Source organism: Camelus bactrianus, chromosome 4 (genome assembly GCF_048773025.1).
Source record: "Camelus bactrianus isolate YW-2024 breed Bactrian camel chromosome 4, ASM4877302v1, whole genome shotgun sequence".
In the NCBI taxonomy this organism is placed as follows: Eukaryota; Metazoa; Chordata; class Mammalia; order Artiodactyla; family Camelidae; genus Camelus; species Camelus bactrianus.
In genome coordinates this window covers 70,638,245-70,644,894 of record NC_133542.1, presented here as the reverse complement: position 1 = coordinate 70,644,894, position 6,650 = coordinate 70,638,245, and positions in this window count along the sequence as shown.

The window sequence follows — 6,650 nt, the reverse complement described above, 5'->3', positions numbered from 1 at the left end:
GCTTGACAATACCAGATGTTGGCAAGAATGTGGAGCAACTGGAACTCTCATACATTGTTGGTATAAATGGTACAACCATTTTGAAAAAAATGTTTGACAGTTTCTAGTAATAGGCATCCTTACCCTATGAACCAGAAGTTCCACTCCTAGCTGTGACCCAGTCACCAGGAGAAAAATATACATCCACAAAAAGACTTGTACAACAATGTTCATAGCATCTTTATTTATAACAGCCGAAACCTGGAAGCAACCCAAAGGCCCATCAGCAAGAGGATGGATAAACACTCTGCAGTGTGTTCATCCGTTGGAATAGCACATGACAATAAAAGGAATAAACTGTAACAGAAGTAACAGCATGAGTTAATCTCGGAAACATCATGTTGAACAAAAGAAGTCGGACACAAAAGAAAATGTGTTGCATTGCTATTTAATTCCATTTATATGAAGTTCCACGACAATCAAAACTGATTTGTGGTGATAAAAGTCAAAATAGTGGTTACCTTTGCGGGGAATGTCGACTGGTACAAAAGAACATTCTGGGGTACAGAAAATATTTCATATCTTGATCTGGGTGGTGGTTATACCCATGTATACATAGAAAAAAATTCATCAAGCTATGCACAAATGTTCACAGCAGCTTTATTTGTAAAAGCTCAAAACTGGAAATAACTCAAATGGCTATCAGTAGGTGAATGGATAAAGAAACTGGTACATCCATTCAGTGTGATACAAGCCATCAACAAAAGGAATGAACTATTAATACCTACAACACCAGAGATGAATCTCAGAATAATGAGTTTTTAAAAAAAGTCAGACAAAAAAGGTGATACTGTATCATCCCATTTATATAAAATTTTAGAAGATGCAAACTAATTCATAGTGATGGAAATCAGAGCAGTGGTTGCCAGGATGAATTACAAAGGGCCAGGAAGAAACTTTTGGGGGTGACGGTTCTATGGTTCTTATACTTATTGTGGTGATGGTCCTACGGATGTATGCATAAACCCCAAATTGTATACTTTGAATATGTGCAGCTTACTATACTTCAATAAAGCTGCAGAAACATAAAAAAAAACAACACCTCATTGAGAATTATGCCTCTGATGTGTATAACTTGGGCTTTAAGAAATAACAGAAGAAGAAAATTAAGAAACTGTACTTCTGACCCTGTTTCCCAGATTGGCACTTCCAGCCTCATCCAGGTCCCACAGGATCCTTCTTTTTCACCTGGCGAACCCCCTAGAGAACTTCCACAAATTAATGCTCTGAAGCTCAGTTGGTGCACCTGGGGTGCCTGGCTTATTAAGAGCAAATTTGTTCCATCCCTCATAGCCCGGCTCAAATACTACCTCTTCCACCAGGACGCCTTCCTGCCTTGTGCCATGTCCTCCCAGCTCAGGGCTCCCAGGGCCCTCGGCTCAAAGCTCTATCATGGCACCTGCTACCGTCCACATCATATCATCAGAATTAGAATCCAGGGTAGACCCCTTGTCTTCCACACCAGATGCTGACAATCGTCACAAGAGCAGCTACCGTTTGATGGGCGTGCCAGGCCCCGTGCCAAGTGCTGTATGTACATGGCTGATTTCCTCACCTCCCTACAACAACTAGGATGATAGCGATTATTGGCTCCATTTTACAAAAACTGAGGCCCAGGGTGGTAAGAGCAGTTGGAGCCAGTCCTCAGGGCCATAGGACAGCCAGACTCCACGCCTGCTCATCTCAAGGTCAGCCATAGGCTTTCCGGTGGGCAGAGAAGAAGGATTTGACATCTTTGGAGTTTTTCAAAGTTACAGGAAGGCACCTTATAAAGAGAAACGAGGGTTACTTTATTTTTATTTATTTACTTATTTGAAGGAAGACTTTTTCCAGACTGTCGCAATGGTCATGACAGATGCAGAAAGGGAGAGAGAGTGGACTCAACTCCGGGTTACTTTAGGGTAAAAATTTACCTTAAAGTTTTCCAGAGCAGGAAATCCTCAGAGAAAGGAGGCAGCGCAGGTAGTGAACAGGCACAGGAAGGCCTTTCCTCGGGGTTTTTTATTCTTATTAAACTGCCAACATTTGCAGACGTGGGCATTTGGCAGAGGGGTGGAGAGGGGAAGACTCCTGATGAATGGGCTTGGACACCTTGGTTTCCTGGCTTTGCCAGTAGTTAGTTGGGGAGCAGTGAGAATTTCTGTGTATCAGTTTCCCCATCTGTCAAATGGACCCAGTTTTGTCCTACCAGCGGGAAGTAGGACTTTGGAGTGAAGGAGACCCAGGTTGGAAAGCTGGCTCCCCGACTTCCCACCCTTGTGACTGCCCTCCCTCTCTGAGTCTGAGTTTCCTCCTCTGCAAAATGGAGTTAAAAATAGTGCAGCCCACGTGCGACCGGCAAGATGATAACATGTCCAGAGATATCCTTGTACCTGGCATGCAGGAGATGCTCGGTGTCATGGCCATGTTGTTACCATCCTTAATACTAGATGGCAACGCAAATGTCAGCTGCACTCCCTGGCCAGGGAAGGTTCAAGCCCAGTCAGTGAGTCAATGTGTCTTAAAATCACCTGGAACACTGGGAGGTACTTCTAGAATCAGCAAGATACTTTCCCAATGGAACTGGGCAGTAGGCGGTTTTTAGCCCTGGATTTGGGGGCAGGAGAGGATTTTGCTCCTGTGCAGACTGGCCATCTTGGTAGAATGCTTGGCATCCCCAACCTTTAGGCACTGAATGCCTGTAGACCTCCTCCCCCACCTCTACGGACACCAGACTTAGTGATCATTACAAACACCTCCGTACAGAATGTAAATTGGTGCAGCCACTAAGGAAAACAGTATGGAGTTGAGCAAAAAACTAAAAATAGAGCTACCATATGATCCAGCAATCCCACTTCTGGGCATATATCCAGAAAAGAATGAAAACTCTAATTTGAAAAGATTCATGCACCCCAATGTTCATAGTAGCATTATTTACAATAGCCAAGACATGGAAACAACCCACGTGCCCATCAACAGACGACTGGTTTAAGAGGTGACATATGTATATATATGACCCATTCATATATATATGTGAATATTACTGAGCCATAAAAAATGAAATATTGCCATTTGCAGCAACATGGATGGTCCTAGAGAATATCATGCTAAGTGAAGTAAGTCAGACAGAGAAAAATAAATATTACATGATATCACTTATAAGTGGAATCTAAAAAATAATACAAATGAATCTATGTACAAAGCAGAAACAGACTCACAGACATAGAAAACAAACTTAAGTTCACCAAAAGGGAAAGGGAATGGCAGAGGGATAAATTAGGAATATGGGTTTAACAGATCCAAACTACTGTACATAAAATAGATAAGCAACAAGGATTTACTATACAGCACAAGGAACTATATTCAATACCTCGTAATAACCTATGATGGAAAATAATCTGAATATATATATGGCTGAGTCACTTTGCTGAACACTTGAAACTAACATAATATTGTAAATCAACTGTACTTCAATTAAAAAAAAGCCCATGTACATATTTCCAAATGCCCCCTGGGAGGAGTTACTGCCACTGCAGCTCCTCCTGGCTCAGGGCTCCCTGCATGAGTGCATAGGGCAAAAACCCTTTATGAGGTGTCCGATGGATGAGGTGAAGGGGGCTGAATCCAGCCTATGCTGCTCCTGCCAAACTGGCTAGGGCCCTGGCAGGAGACTGCCCTGACTGTTGTCACTGGGTTTTGCAAATTCTCAAAAGGTGCAGAATATTCTAGGTGGCCCAGTCCTGAAAGCTCCCTGTCCCTGTGTTCCTGACCAATCCTTACTCGTACAGTGGAAGGGCCCACCCCAAAGCCCAGCTCTGGGCTCTCCCCAACTAAATCTCTCTCCCTCTGGCCCACCCACCTCCCTCTTGGGTCTACTCTGTTCCTCTCCATGCAATGGCTTCTGTCCTCCAGGATGTGGCCGCCAGGAGGACATCTCAGTCACCTCTGTCACACCTAGCTTCTCTGAACCAGGATTATTCTCATTCTATCTGGAAGGCCCAGCAGATAAAAATCAGCAAGACTTAAGGGAGAGAGGAAGGAGGGCCAGGCTGGGGAGGAGGTGGCCCCACCCTGAGAAGCCCCGCCCAGCCTCACCGCTTGCTTAGTCACTCGGAGGGCGGGGGAGGCATGGCCAGCGCTGCCATCCTGGCCAGGCTGTGAGTCACCAGCTGGTGGGAGGCAGCTTTGGCCCAACAGGAAATCAAGATCGACATGAAAGAGGCCAGGCCGAGGTTGGTGGGGACTAAAACTCCTCCTGGCTGGTCCTAGAGGAACTGGGGGTGACTGGCCACGCTGGCTCAGCAGCAAACAACTCTCCGGGACTTGCCAGGAAGTCAGGAACTGGGCCAGGCTCAGGGTCCCTGCTTTTGGGGGCTCTCACTGTGGAGGGTGAGGTGAGATGGGAGGTAAGACATGAACATAAGTCACCACGACACCAGGGGTTCTTGACCAGGGACATGTGACAAGCATGTGGCAAGTGCCAGGAGGGTGCTGGCTGCCACCATCATTTCATCAGGGCAATTTATCACCATGTGTCAAAAGCCTCAAAAGGAGGTTTGTACCAGCCATTTAACTTCTAGAAATTTATCTTCAGAAAACAATTAAGAAAATAAGTGTCCATAGGTAAATAATGTAGTGGGTCACACAATGGAATATTATCCAGACATTAAAAATTAGTAGAATTAAGAATCTATTAGCAAGGAAAGATGCTTATATTATATTGCTAAGTGGAAAACAGAAATGAGTGAGTAAATTGTGGGGGCAGGAGAGAATCCCATTTGATGTCTGAGAATGAGATGAACGCTTGGGTTCAGGTCTGGAAGGAGGTGGTGTGGAGCATGATGTATGACAGATCCCACACTGGCAGAGCTGTGTGGGCTTGTCTTCACCTTGGATAGGTCACGTCACCTCACTGAGACTGAGTGTCCTTTCCTTTAAGATGACTATCACATTCAGCCATAAAAAGGAATGAAATAATGTCATTTGCAGCTACATGGATGGACCTAGAGATGATCATACAAAGTGAAGGTAAGTCAGAGAAAGACAAATATCATATGATATCACTTTTATGTGGAATCTAAAAAATAATGACACAAAGGAACTAATTTGCCAAACAGAAAGAGACTCATAGACATAGAAAACAAACTTATGGTTGTGGGGGAGGGGAGGGAGGGATAAACTAGGAGTTGGGGATAAGTTGATACAAACTACTATGTACAGAATAAACAACAAGGGCCTGCTGTATAGCACAGGAAACTAAATTCAGTGGCTTGTAGTAATTTGTAATGAAAAAGAATATGGAAAAGAGTATGTATATGTATGTATAACTGAATCACTGTGCTGTATGCCAGAAACTAATACAACATTGTAAATAAAAAAATTAAAATTAAAAACAAACAACCCCCCCCAAGCCCCAAAAACAAAAAACAAAGAGACATGAGAGATCTTGTTGGGTAATAGATGTGCTCACTATTTTGGCTGTGATGGTTTTACTGGTGTTCACATATGTCAAAATATCAGATTTTATACTTTAAATATGCATCTTCTATTGTGTGTTGATTATCCCTTTAGAAAGTTGTTTTTAAGAAAAAAGAAAAAGATGAGTGCCCCCCCAAAGGGCTTCTTTTACAGAACTGTAGTGAAGATTTCAATGAGGCAGAGGGTATTAAGACCAGAGCTGGAAACCGCATACGTCTGCGGCGATTGGGAGCTTCCATGGTCTTCTTCACCTTCTTGTTATTGTTTCTCCCTCCTGTCCCATTTTCTGGCACTGCAATACCCCCTTGTCTGACTTTGGTGCTGTTGGGTCCAGCTGGGAGTCATGTCCTGGGGAGGTGGTGAGCACCCTGTTTCTGGAAGTATGCAAGCAGAGGCTCTGTAGAACGGACTTTGCTGTTATGGGGAGGGAAGTGGGGGTGGCCACTACAGGCATGAGCAGCTCTACAAGTAAGCCTGCTGAGTCCCAGGGACCAGGCGGGTGCCCACTGTCACAATCCCCTCCTGTGTCCATGACTCACCCAAGCCCCCATTACGTCTGACACTAGGGATATTGTATTGAATGAGGACAGCCTCGTCTTCGGAGAGGAAAAGCTATTCAAACATGTAATCACACATGAGATTGTGCCAATTGTGGAGAAGGAGGAGCACAGAGCGCCGGGAGAGGTGGGGGCACTGAACGATCTTTTTAGCTGAGGTCTGAAGAATGGAGGGTGTGGGATGGGGTGAAACAGGGAAAGGGAATCAGCGTGTGCGGAAGCCTCCGCGTAGGCTAGAGTACTGCTAGTTTGAGGTTGTGAAGGGTCAGTATGGCGAGAGAAGGACGAGGGGAGGAGGGACAAAAGAGACCTTGGTAGGAGCTCTGAATGCCATGGTTAGGGTCTGACTGCACCTCCAGAACAGTGGGAGCCACAGCAGGTTTGAAGCAGGGGAGTAGCATGGTCCCATTTGGGCTTTAGAATAATCCAGCTGGCTGCCCAGTGAGGAACAAACATGAGGCTGGAGGCAAGGAGGCCAGCAAAGGGCTGGGCATTCAATCAGGTTGGGTGTCATGGGGCCTGGACTTGGGTGTGGCAGTGGGGCTGGCCACCAGAGGAGTTTAGCGGCCAGAGGCCAGGTGACAGATGGAACGGACT